Source organism: Cupressus sempervirens, chromosome 9 (assembly GCF_028749045.1).
Source record: "Cupressus sempervirens isolate cs-2001-9-10 chromosome 9, ASM2874904v1, whole genome shotgun sequence".
NCBI classification, from domain to species: domain Eukaryota; kingdom Viridiplantae; phylum Streptophyta; class Pinopsida; order Cupressales; family Cupressaceae; genus Cupressus; species Cupressus sempervirens.
This window is the reverse complement of record NC_143126.1, coordinates 325,417,707-325,431,738: the sequence shown is the minus strand read 5'-3', so window position 1 is coordinate 325,431,738 and position 14,032 is coordinate 325,417,707. Positions and strand designations below refer to the sequence as shown.

At 35.7% G+C, this 14,032-nt stretch overlaps 1 protein-coding gene and 1 long non-coding RNA gene across 6 annotated transcripts in view; one reads left to right on the top strand and one right to left on the bottom strand.

The window, feature by feature from the left end:
• The window catches only part of LOC149538676 (uncharacterized), a 198,091-nt gene that overhangs the window by 48,602 nt on the left and 135,457 nt on the right, over positions 1–14,032 (top strand). The window lies entirely within an intron of this gene.
• LOC149538678 (uncharacterized) lies at positions 12,271–13,850 on the bottom strand. The gene is made up of 2 exons (XR_016356573.1): positions 13,066–13,850; positions 12,271–12,937 (listed from the first exon to the last, which is right to left on the bottom strand). It is a non-coding gene; the product is annotated as an uncharacterized LOC149538678 (long non-coding RNA).

Here is a 14,032-nt window from a genome sequence, read left to right as displayed (position 1 = left end):
AATGCTAGGGGTGGATGAAGGAGATGAAGGGGATGAAAAGAACTCGTTACCAACGAAATATGGTGAGTATAAAGAAGGGGAGGCATGGATGGATGAAACAGAAACACATGCATTTGACAAGGAAAAACCCACCAAATGCGAAGAACAATAACCTCCAGTGAAGGCAATGAACCTAGGGGACTGTTGGTTTCCAAAACCGCAGATTGGAATACTACGAGCTGTGCTTGCTCGATGTTGGGATACCCAACTAGTTAAAGCCAACTTGACGGGATTGATTGATGCGATCCAAATCCCCTGCGCTTCGGACTCTGCAAAACCAAGATAGGTGTACCTGATCCTGGACAACGACCTTATATCCAAGATGCTTAAAGTAGATCGATTAAAACACAAATACAATGAAAGATTTCCTAATGGTAAGAAATATAGAAAACTTCAAATTTGTGAATTATGGATTAAGAATAATAAAAGAATATATGAGAGTTTTTAAAATAAAAGTGATTATTATAGATGATTGCAACAAATGAATATATTATTTCCTCAATGGAAAGAAATGAAACAGTTGCCAGCATATGGATTACGAATCAAGAATAAAAGACCAGTGCTTAATAAAATGGGCAATTAGAGTCAATATTATAAGTTGAAATGTACAACTTTATAAAGTTCATTGTATTTAAACTATAAATAATTTTAACAATTCAGACGTGACGGATCAATTATATAAATGCAATTTTAAACTAGCCTAGGATGCACTTTAACTCCTGCGGAGACAAATTAGAGATAAATACGGAAACAATTAAATATTTCACCATATCTATGTTTATCAAGTTTTAAAATGCAATAACGACCCAATCCACTTGTCGGAACATTAAAATATTTATAGAAAATAATAAAAATATTTATAAAGGACAACTTAATAATAGTTTTAAAATTCTAATACAAATAAATGCAAATAAATATTTCTTACTGATCCGGAAATAAAATTGTACTGGAGACACTCCTTACGGATGATCCATCCAATATAGTTCGACTCCAGAATCGTACAATAATTCATTCGATAATCCACCATCCATAGGCTTAGTTCAAAAAATCCTTTCTTTATCAATAAAAGAATAAAAATATATCATTGAGCATAGGATAGGTAAACTTTTAAAATATTAAATAATGAATTGTGTCTGCTGTGTCTTTTATATCCCTTATTTATAAAGGATGAAGGTTAACCATCACACGCTTTTATAACAAATAACCACCAATATAAAATTTCAATATAATTCTGATTAAAACAATCAATGGTTTAATAATTTTAAGGCTTGTATTTTATTGGGCTTATATTTGCTCTCAAACTCCATTCAAGACTATAGTCCGAGAAAATCAAATTTTCTAAAGATTATTCTGTAGAATGCATAAAGACTCGAATGCTTGCATCTCTCCATTAATTACCGGCCTTAAATCCTTTTGCGCAGGTTCCACTTCGTTCCAACACTTTGTAATTTGATCTTCTTTCTCCTGTGTATTCCTCAGATATCATTAAGACTTTGCCTAGATGTTGCCACATGCATATGTCTAGACCTTCCTGTACGTTTATATCCAACTTCTTTGGATTCAACGCTTTTTCATATAACCATCCCATTTATATTAATGGCATTTCTATGTGTCAGGACAGTCGGGTATTCGATTTATTCTTTGATTTTGAATCCACATAGCAATGAAGCATTTGTTCATTAAATTTGCCTCCGCTTGTCCTCCTCTTTTCCATGAACGCTCAAGAGCCTGCAATAGACACGACATACATCAGAAAAATCATTTATAAAGATTTGTAAATGCTGTTATTCATGGACGAAAGGCAATCTTTGACAGCTGCTGGAGATAACATAATTATTCCCTGTTATTCCGTATTTGTTCAAATACCATCCACTTCTTTCAATTTCCCAATCCTTGGATACTATCACCTGTAAGAATTCCTCTTGTTGTATGCAGTTCCTTTTGAGTATCATCCAGAACTGCCTTAAGGAATGCCATATCATGCTCAAGCCTAACATTTTTGGCATGAACAACATTTGACAGATTGTTTGCTTCTTCCTGCCCAAGTTCAGCGGCTACAACCTTTTCTTTCAAAAATTCAATCTCTTTCAGGGCTTTTGACAGTGTTGTCTCAGATTTTTGGTGGAGTTTTACAACAGATGAGAGATTCTTTTCAGCTGCCTCTTTACTTGTTATTGCAGCAGACAATCGATTCTCAGTAATAGCATTTTCTTCAATGCAACTTCTAGCATTATTTCATACTGCTCTTGGACATATGATAATGATCTCGTCCTCTTTTCTGGACATGTTACTTTGTTTGCTTCAACATCGATATCTGACACAAAATGATCACTTTGAGAATCATGAGCTAATTGAGCCCTATTCCAGGAAGCCTTCTCTAAAGGAAGTTGTGCATATCTTTCAGACAGGTATTGATTTCTTGAACTTGGCTCCATTTTTTTGTTATGTTCCCTGCCAGGCTAGGCATTCCTCTATTTTTGTGCTGGTATTCTCATTTGTTTGAATTGTTTCACAGTTATCAAATTTAGGACGAATGTGTGAGTCAGCTTTAGGAAGAGGTGCCACTGCATTTGTCTGCCTAGTCGTTTCCATTTCATGTTTTCCTTCTATCAATAGTTAACTGTCATTACTCATAGCTATAGCTTGCTTATAATATTGTGTAGTCCTTGACGCCTTTGGTCTGCAGTTTTGAGATCTTTCATATCTCTGGATATCTGAGGACTGGTCCATACCATACCTCTTTTCTTCTTTTGTGCTTTCCAAATCCAAGGGTGATCAAGGTGTGCTGATGTTTATATATGATTATCATTTCGATAGTCAATTTGCTGCTACATATCTCTTGATACAAGATACTATTTCAAACACTATATCATATACATATTTGCTGAGAGCAAATTTGTGTGGTCTTTGACACCTGTTATGACATATCCCTGCACAACCCATCACTCATAATCATCTTTTGTTCGTTGTTGCATAAAATCTTTGTTGTTCTCTATTTGCCTTGTCCATTACCCCTGCTGCTGATACACATATACTCCATTTGGTAAGGTAGACATCAAATAAGGGGCCTCTTGAATGAGACAGACTCAACAATTGTGATCAACAGGTCAGCATGTCTCCATGTTGTCATTGGTAGCCCGCCTTTTCATGTAACAAATTGCAGACTAGATAAAATATATGTACTTGTCCATAATGAAAATGTGTACAATTGGAAGCACAAAAATTAGGCTTTATCAGTGGCTCTTGCTGGGGACATATACCCCTTGTGGGCATAGTGAGATTCCAGCTATCTCTGGAGGAGCAGACCGAGCACCATGCTTAACATGGTGCACGATGAAACAAGGTGGCCCCAGGCCCCTCAAAAAGTGAACATCACTTCTTTCCTCTATTGAATACCCGGTTCTGATTGTGTAACACTTTGAACTTGCTGAATATAGTATTATATTGTTCCTTAATAAAATCTGATCCATTAACAAGTGTTAGAAAACAATCATTACACGACAAGTGAATCTCCTGTTCAAGATTAGATTTTACATTTGCCTTATCAATAGGATCTTTTAAAAAGAAATAAATTTGATTATTTAATTCAAGCATATGATTTCTTACTTCATTCATTTGATTAATATACATAAAAGAAAAATCCTCAAAAGGAGGATGGTGAAAACTCGAAAGCAATTCTTTAACCATATTATTAACAAATATTACCACAGGGTATTCAAGGATACTTACCTCGGTATGCTGCTCATATTTCATACCTGTATCACATGCATCATTTTTGTGAACAATACTTATTGATTGTGCTTCCTCAATGCAATCCTTGGCATATGACTTTTGTTTTGCTGCTGAGGAGTCATTAAATATATTGTGATCTTTGCTGAATGGAAGGTTCGTATGCATGTAAGAAGTCATATTTTCATTAGAACGAGTCACATTTGTTTGATTTTCCTTTTGCACATAATCTGCCCCACATTCCAAATGATTTTCCTCACAAGAAAATTTTGAATATAACCTGCAATCAAGCATTATTACTTCCGTTTTGTCAAGAATTTGATCAATTAAGATATTTGAAAAATTTTCAGGACTAACTTCCAACACTTCCTCCTTATTATGTACATTCGATTGCATCTCATCTTCACATTTTGAATGAAAATATTTGTAACAACCTTTGCTATTTTTGAGCAATAATTTCCAATCTGAACTTGAAGTATTATGTCAAACAGTTGTTATGAAAACTCAGTCCCTCAGCAATTATTCAGCTTATACACGATATATTACTTAGTTACTGAAGCAAGGGCCATGAAATATGATAACGGAAACACAACCAATCGAAGATGTTTTGAGATTAAAGTTTAATAATCTTCATCATGCATACATGACAGTACAACAAGGAGACCTTAACTATGTATTGAGAAGAAACAAGATAAGCAGACCTTCCCTATTAAAAATATTCAGTATAAATAATGCAGAGGGAATGTATGGGAACGTATAAGGAACAGACCCATAACAATGGAGGGTACCCTACAGGAGTTCATGTATGCTCCCAACACTCAACCGGTCACACTACCCAGCACTCACCCGGCTTGCTGACTGTCAATGTGTTGTTCCAATAGCCGTGTTGTGGAAGATGGCAGCTCGACCCGTGGTAGGATGTAGAGGACGTTGCTGCTGCTAACCAAGATCCTTGTGAAAACAACCAAGTCTCCTCCAATATTTCCAACTGCTGTTGTTCCTTCACCCTGCTTTTGACATGTGTATGCCTTTCGAGTGTTTTCCCAGGTCGCGGCTAATCAATGAGACTCACGATTTTAAGAATCCCGTGTTACCAACCTTCCCGTCAACACACCTTGCTACGTAAGGGGAGGGACTGACCACGTTTTGGGAGCTCCTGTTTGCAATTTCAGTCTGCATATGCTAGGTGCTATGGAGATTACACATTCACTGAAACTCAATCCGCGTGTTTGACTGCTGGTGCCAATACTGATATGTTCTTCGTAGCCAATTGTTCATCAATCCTTGCTCATTTCCACTATAGACCAAATAAATTATTTATTCCATGTAAACAAAATAGAATGCACTTACTTTCCATCTGAACTCGCTAGTTTCTACCTGAACTTCTAGAGAGGAGTTTGGGGTAGCGTCCAACTTCCTCGGAAAAGCCAAACTCGACAAATTTCGTCCTTGGAGTTCTAACTAGTTACATTAAAGCAACCAGGACATACCAAAGTATTGGTTTCATAAATTCTTTTTGTTAATCCCAATGCAAGGTCCCTTCTTTTATAACCTCAAAGTGAGGGAAAAACATTGAAATAAGGGATGTGGGATAAAACAACAATTTCGTCCTTTAGTCACTTAAGTCACTTTATAAAGTAAATGACTTTATAACATAAAGTAACTTTATCCACACACTTTAATATAATAACTGGAATACTTAAGATAAAATCCCCGACGTGACTGGTAGGCATCTTGATAGTTAATGCCGTTAATCTATTCGGATGTGGAGATAGATTAACCTGGCGCCATAACACTAGTGCGGAGAAGGGGACATGAGAATATTGATCGTAAAATGGATTGGAAAATAGTTCTTCTTTTGAATATATTGCTCCACATATGCTATGATTTTCATTATTTTCAGAATCATCCTTAGGCATATCATCATAGTGCTGATATATTTGTTCTAAAAACTCTTCTTCAAACAATGGACTCAAGAAGGCAACCTTAGAAATATCTTTGTGAGAACCTTCATCTGAAACTTCTTTCCTACTTTGCTTTCACAAAATATTATGTCCTGATTCTCCATTATTTCGTTGCATAGGGTGTCTGAAATGATTTTGAGATCATTCTTGGATACACTTTCTTCTTCATAGATGTTTACGTTGTTTTCGAAATCTAGAAGTATATAAGAACTAAATTCTTCATTCCTTTGTGTTAATTTGTCATATATGGGATCTGAAAATTCTTTGAAATTGTGTCCAAATTGATGCACATCTTCAACGAATATATCATCTTTCTGAGGAGTGTATGATCCTTCTGATTCATTGCTTTCCTCCTCATGAAAGTGATATGGATTTGTTGAGATGAATAGATTTTCTTGTTCATTAAATGTTTCATAGGACACATCAATTTGTTTCTCCTTGATCTGATTTTCTTTGTGTACAGGAAGAAAATTTTTACCACCCTTTTCAGCATACTTTTGATATTCCATATCTAACAAGATCGAAATCTCATCCACAATGAGAGAATCCTCTTCATCATTTCCATGTTCTTCATAGTCTAATTCCTTACCGGTCTCATCATGATCAGATTCTTTTTCGATTTCTTCTACATTTGAATTTAAAACAGCATTATGTTCTTGTATTACTTTAGTATCTTTTGCTTCATTGTTAATAGCTTAATCCCATATTTGAAGAAGAAGTTTCACATCAGGGTTCTTTGGCGAGATTCTCAACTCAAGAATTTTGCTTAGAAGTTCCTTGTAAGGAGGTTTGAGGTTTGATGAAATCTCATGGTAAGCGTTCATCATCCTTAAAAACAAATGTGCTGAAGTCTCGCCTTCATACTGTTGATGTGAGTTTTTGTACCATTGCATAACATGTTAGCAATTGAATATCTGATACAAAGTATCAAACACACAATTCCTCTCGTAAAAAGTTAATACTCATGGGACATGAGAATAACTCCAATTTTCTTTACACCTGTGGAGACTAGCTCAATTTATCGATGTGATTTGCTAGTAATCACGTAGGCGGCCTTATGTTGTTCATTCAAGGATGACTTGGGTTTTTTGGTGAGATGGTGATGATTTTGTATGAGTGCTAGGTGATGTTGATGGTGATAGTGATGGTGGAGGATGTAGCGCCAGATAATGTTGATTGCGCGAGGAGGAGGCAATAATGCTTCTAATGACTTCTACCTTCCTAACTTTCTTAGAGTGAAATTCGATTACTCAACTACTCACTATTCTACTCCTACTCCTATGAATGGAAAGATTAGCAAATGGACGGGGATCGAATCTAATGAAAGTTAACCAGCGGTTCCACCTCCATAGATGCAATGATTCAAAGGAAAAGAGAACTAGTTTACCACACAAAGCTCCCTAACCAGCGGCTAAGATGCTAGTGGCCTAGTTGTAGATCCCTATCAAACATTCACTAACATCACCATACAATTAGCCATCTACTTCTACTCTAACAACATGAAATGAAATCCTACTTTAATTTGAGAGATGAGAAGAACCATGCAATACACCAAAATGATCAGATATATCCACCATGCAAGCCACAACAATGAATAGAGAACAATTTTGATAGTATTTTGGCAACAATTCTCCAACATAACTCCCTCACAAATGAGAGCAAAATGGCCTTATATAGAGGCCAAAATGTACAACCGACGTAGAGATAAAGAGAAAAATCAACGATCCAGATTGCATCCTAGAAATCCTAATTAGAGTTGCCACCCCATCGGCCAATGAGAAGATGCCACCTTGTCAATGGAGCAATGAAAAAAGTGGAAAAGTGGCAACCAATGAGGAGGCACCAAAATGGTGGCCAATTAAAATTAGACACTTGTCCTATCCTAGAAGAAAGAGAAATTGCCACTTGGGCTTACATCAAATGATCTTCTAATATAAATCTCCCTTTTTCTTTCATTCTTTCAGCTAAGGCAATGAACTTAGCTAGCGTTTCGTTGACTTCCTCTATGGGAGGGCAAGGTGTATGCTTTGTCTTGAGCTCAGCCGATTTCATCATGCTGTTTGCTGCTTGTAGTGTCTTCTCACGATCCTTCACATACTCTTTTGCATATCTGATAGAGGCATTGAGGGAGGCAAGGGTGTCCAAATGTTTCTTCTTGATGGCAGCCTTCCCCAACTCATCCAATCTTGACCCAAATTCTGCCTCATTGACGTTCTCTTCTTTGATGTCTTCAAAATCAAGTGCTACCCCAACGTTGCTCATCATGGTTGAAATAGAAGTGTCGACGCTAGGGCCGTGATGTGCAACCGCCTTCTGTATCTTCTTTGCCAAGGGGGATTGTCCTTTATCTATAGCATATTTACTGTACCGACATTGGTATCAGTTATTCGCCTCATTTTCGAGAAGAAAGTTGTTTTGGGCATCATATCCTCTTTGTCTTTTTTAGTGTTTGTTCTCTTAGGATTTTTGCTTGCATTAACATCTACCATCTTGTCAACCTATGATAGTATGGTGAAGTGGTGGATGATGAATGCGAGAAGAACCAAGGGAGACAATATCTAGACAAGAACGAAAGAAGGAAATCAGCTTAAGGACCCCTTTCAACTCTAAATGATTTAAAGTTACTTTTACCAATAGCCGGAGCTTCCTTTTGGAATTTAGGATCAGACTTGAGAATTTCAAATCCCTTGCAAATCAGAATTTTAATCCTTTGGAATATTCCACCATTTGCCCAAAATCAGACCTTTGATCACAATAACCTCCTAAAATCACCCAAAATGAAGGTGCCCAAATATGATGGATCTTGCTGCCTTTGAATACTGGAAATGATGCCAAGGATCAAATCTGAAAATGAAGAAAATACTGCCCATAACAGTCCATAATGACGCCCCAAAACCCTAGATGCATGCAAAATTGCCAAGAAAAAGTGCAGATTTTTCCCTCCAAAAAATCGCCAAACATGGAGAGTTCTGCCCTAGCAACAAAGAAATCTGCCTTAAGAAAAAAAATGCCAAGGGATGGAAGAGCTGCTCCAAAATAAAATTCGCCAAAACAAGAGAAGAGTGCCCTTGCCAAAATCGCCAAACACCAAAGAGGAAGAAGATGAGAAGTTAGGAGAAAAGAGGAAAGAGTTTCCTCTTATACCCAACTCTCCTACTCTCCTACTCTCCATAGCTGGCCGACTGGGACCCTAGAAGCAAGAAATGAATTAATTAGAACACAAAACTGGCCCCCAATTAAATGCTTAGTTAAAATTTAACTTTGCCAAGATGAAATTTACTTTTTAAAATTACCAATTAGACCAAAATTGCAAAAAGAAAATAAATAATGCTTTGGAGATGCTAAATGTTTCCATTTAATGATGATTTAGCAATTAATATGTCATTAAAATCGGATTTTGGCTAGCCAAAAACCATTTTTCAATATTAAATTACCAATTTCACTAAAGGCTTAAAATTTTCAAGGCAATTTTGATCCATTTAAAGCCAATTTTTGCAATTCAATTCAAATCGATTTTGCTAAGCAATAAAATCATTTTTAGAGTCTAAAATCGATTTTGCAATTTGATTTCATCTTCACAAAAGAAAAATTTTCATCAAAGAAATTCAAGATTTTCCAAAAAATTCAAATCTAACAAAATTTCACTTTTTGAAAATTATCCAAATTTACACAATTATATCCAAATTTTCAAAAGAAACCGTCAAAGTACAAATTTTACAATTTTATCCTGCCAAGTATGGTTTTTTGAAATTTGTCCGGCCTATGGATGAAATCGGTCATTCTGGAAAATCAAGCTTAAAACGGGGTGAAAATGAGTCTACCCCTCTCCCCTCTGACCTTGAAGGTGTCCAAGACTTAGAATTCTTAAGACTCAAATCGAATTTTTTTGGACAACTCAAAAAATTTGCCAAAGTGATTTAATAAAGGGGGTCCTCAAAATTTTGTGAAAACCTCACAACACATATCTGTCTATATTGAAAAATGCATCAAGTAGAGACATATTAGGATCCTCTTCCATGCTGCAATTCTGATCTTCATATTGTTCATAGCACATATCTTCATTTCCAAGACAAGATACACTGTGTGGGTAATGATTCGTATGCTTGCCTCGCATCGTTCTTTAATGTTCTGGCAAACAACTTCATCACTTGATCTTTCGCACAAATCTCATAATCTTCTACAAATGTATAGAATGCATCCAAATGTCGAACTGCTGATTCATCCCATTCTCCATGGAACTTTGGTACCAGCTGTGAAAGCTTTGGGGATAACCTGCTAGGTTCATAATCAAAATTGCTGAAATCCAATGGCTTGATGCCATCTAGAATAAAAGGCTTTCTCTGACATGATCAATACATTTGAAAAAACTATATAGCACTTTCTTCTGAGTCTTCTTCCTTAGCAAAGTCACTAATGATTTAGGCACTTCTTTTGTTAAAGTACCAATTAAAATAGAATAGAGGCGCCACCTCGAAATGGAGGAAATGAAGAATTTTCAAGAATCCGAGTTCTTCCTTCCAGCAGAGTATACTTTACCAAAGATCGAATCTGCAGAAAAAGCTTAAAAATAAATATACAATGCTTCTACCAAATCAAATCTTCATAAAGCACTTTAAATTTATAAAATAATTCCAAGAGATTGCAATCTTTAAAGAAATTAAAATGCAGTGTAAAAACTCATCAATTTAGAATTCAAATATATCAAAATGTTTTAAAAATTAAATAGAACCTAACTCTTACTGATATCAAAACCAAAAACTCAAGGTTTGAGCTGCAACTCTCCCTAGCAGAGTCGCCAATCTGTTGGTTCCCAAAACTGCAGATTGGAATACTACGAGCCTTGTCTGCTCGATGTTGGGATACCCAACCAGTTAAGGCCAATTTGACAGGATTGATTGATGCGATCCAAATCCCCTGTGCTTCTTGCTTTGCAAAACCGAGGCAGGTGTACTTGATCCTGGACAACAACCTTATATCCAAGATGCTTAAAGCAGATCGATTGAAACACGAATACAATGAAAGTTTTCATAATGGTAAGAAATATAGAAAACTTCAAATTTGTGAATTACAGATTAAGAATAATAAAAGAATATGAGAGTTTTTTAAATAAAAGTGATTATTATAGATGATTGCAACAAATGAATATATTATTTTCTCAATGGAAAGAAATGAAACAGTTGCCAGCATATGGATTATGAATCAAGAATAAAAGACCAGTGCTTAATTAAATGGGCAATCAGAGTCAATATTATAAGTTGAAACATACAACTTTATAAAGTTCAATGTATTTAAACTATAAATAATTTTAACAATTTAGACGCTTTGGATCAATTATATAAACGCAATTTTAAACTAGTCTAGGATACACTTTAACTCCTGCGGAGACAAACTAGACATAAATATGGAAACAATTAAATATTTCACCATATCTATGTTTATCAAGTTTTAAAATGCAATAATGACCCAGTCCACTTGTCGGAACATTAAAATATTTATAGAAAATAATAAAAACATTTATAAAGGACACAATTTAATAATAATTTTAAAACTCTAATTCAAATAAATGCAAATAAATATTTCTTACTGATCCGGAAATAAAATTGTACTGGAGACACTCCTTACGGATGATCCATCCTGTTGGTTATCAAAATCACCGGTTAGAAACCTACGAGCCTTGCCTGCTCGATGCTGGGTATCTAATTGATTTTGGCCAACTTGACAGGATTGACTTCAATCCTCTGCGCTTTTGGTTCCACTGGACCAAGGCTTGTTTACCTAAATCCTGGATGGCAAAACTTAATTTCCAAAACGATTTATAGCGGATTACAGCAATCAAATAAACTCCTCAATTGGCAAGCATCAAGGAAACATTCTGGATTATTTATCTTCAAACTTCAATTACTTTATTTAAGATGTTATATGTTGCTGAAACGAAAATAGACAAATTACTAAATGAAATCAGATTGCCAAAGGAAAAGAATAGAGAAATGCCAGCATTGGGTTCAAAATTTATGAGCAGATTTATGATCAGTGCTGAATTCTAATTGGGCGATAGAGCCAAACATACATTTCTTACATACAACCTTACAGTATTGTTGGCATGATATTTATTAATAATTTAGTTAATTTCATGCCACAAATTGTCACAACTTAACGTATTTAGATCAGTCTATTATGATTTAACCATCACACGGGCATAATAGATACAAATAATGAGAACAAGATGATATCCTACACTATTTGTATTGATCAAATCTGAACAGCAGCGAACAATTTTAATGTACTTATCAAATTAATAAATTAAAAACAAATGAACAACTCAACTATAAAGGACGAGTTATGTATGGTTCAACTCTAAGACAAATAAAATTTTTTACTGATTTATTGCTGGACAAATCATGATGAAGACACTCAAAATCTTGATGCTCAATCCAACACAACTGAATCCATACAATTTTTGGAAACAATACTCAAAAAATCGAACTCCCCTTTGCTTTGTTCAAATCTCCAGCCTCTCTCTCAGACAAAAAGATTCCAATAATACTAATAGAAAGTTTATAGATTTCAAAGGAAGCGGTCTCCCATTGTCCTTGTTTGCATTTTATATCTTACATATATAGACAATGAAAGGTCATATTTTGAAAGGTTATGTCTTTTATGAAAAGTTGTGTTTTAATATCACACCTTTTCAAAACAAATGACTGACTGCTAGTGTTTATGAAATAATCAAAATACAATCCATTCTTTAGCCGGCGGTTTAATTAACATATTATATCTCTTCATATTCTCTTGCCTCTTTACTCATGCGCATCTGAACCCTGGTGTACGCAGGCATAATCTATTCATACTTCTGCATTTTAACGATTCATAAATCTGGGTGCGTGCTCAATCATTATAACTTCATTTGCTTGTGGCCACCATCATCTGCTCTTTCTATGCCCATCTGAAACTTACTAGTGTCAAAGGCAGTCACCAATCTTTTTCTTTCTGCAATTCGTGGCAAGTGTCCATCCCTGGATAACTTTGCGTGAAGTGTCTTTTAAGCCTCTGCTGTGCACGCCTTATATCTAGTGCCTCATCCGTTCCTCGTATACCTGTTTGCGTGGACAAATATTTGCTTTCCCAAACTGTTATGTGTGGCGGTTTATTTGATTTTCAACCCACGAATGCTCTGCGTCCATTACTCCTTGCGAATCCTCATTAACCTGCAACAAAAAATGGACAAACGTAAGATTTGTATTACAAATGTTTCGTTTATAATGAATCCACGCGGGTGCCTTGCGCGTGAGAACTTCCGGACTCCTACAGCAAAAGGAGCATCTCTAGGTTGCACCTAGTCTGTTTGTCGGGACTCATCTATACGCCTGCGACTTGCTTTTGAATCCTCCTGCTCCATTTTTCATAATCTGGTGACTCACAAGCTTCGTATTCATCCACTAAGCTCTGCAGTATTTCTTGCGATTCATCGAACTCTGAAAGATCATTGTCAGCACACATGGGGAACTTCCGATAGTTGTCCAAAAAGGCTTGTTTCTTCCTCAGCTTCTCATAGTGGCTTAGACACTTGCTAAAGAGATGCCGAATGCTTGCGTGGCTTGCCAGCATAAGACCACTAACCCTATGAGCAGTTTGTACATAAGAAGTTTTTTTGATAAAGCAACCTGAATACTTGCTGGACCCCATTCAATAAAGTTAGCAAGTTTCCTTTCACGTATTCTCTAAAGACTTTTATGTACCTGTGTGGGATCAACTTGCCCTTGAACTATGTTCAGGATTGATATATAATTTGCTTGGTCTGTTTCCTTTGTACATAAGAAGATACCATGATGTTTTGGCCTGCAAAAGTCTTCTCATGACGTTAAGTATAGTTGTCTTGCGAATAGCATTAGCCCCAAAGTATCAAGAAGTTCACCATATTCAACATGTTGCAAGGAGGAGCTCTGTTGAATCTTGGTAGTTTGCTGTTGTGGCTGATCAAATAATCTGTGAATGTTCTCTCTTTGTCATCTGGTAAAAGTGCAGTATCCAAGTTTGCAGTGCCCTTCTTTTTAACAAATATTCTATAAATGTCAGAAATTTTGACAATCCTTTATTTTATTTTATTTTTTGATTTTTTTGATTTCAGACCTCATATTTCCATTGTGGTAATCTTCTTAAAATTTTTAATAATAACATCCATGACAGGTCCCTTTACAGATGTAACATGCTGCATTAATTCCTCCATTTGTGATGTGCTGACCAAATATTAATAACTTGCTTCTTTTACACATCATTGCTTCATCAAAATATAAGAAAGAAAC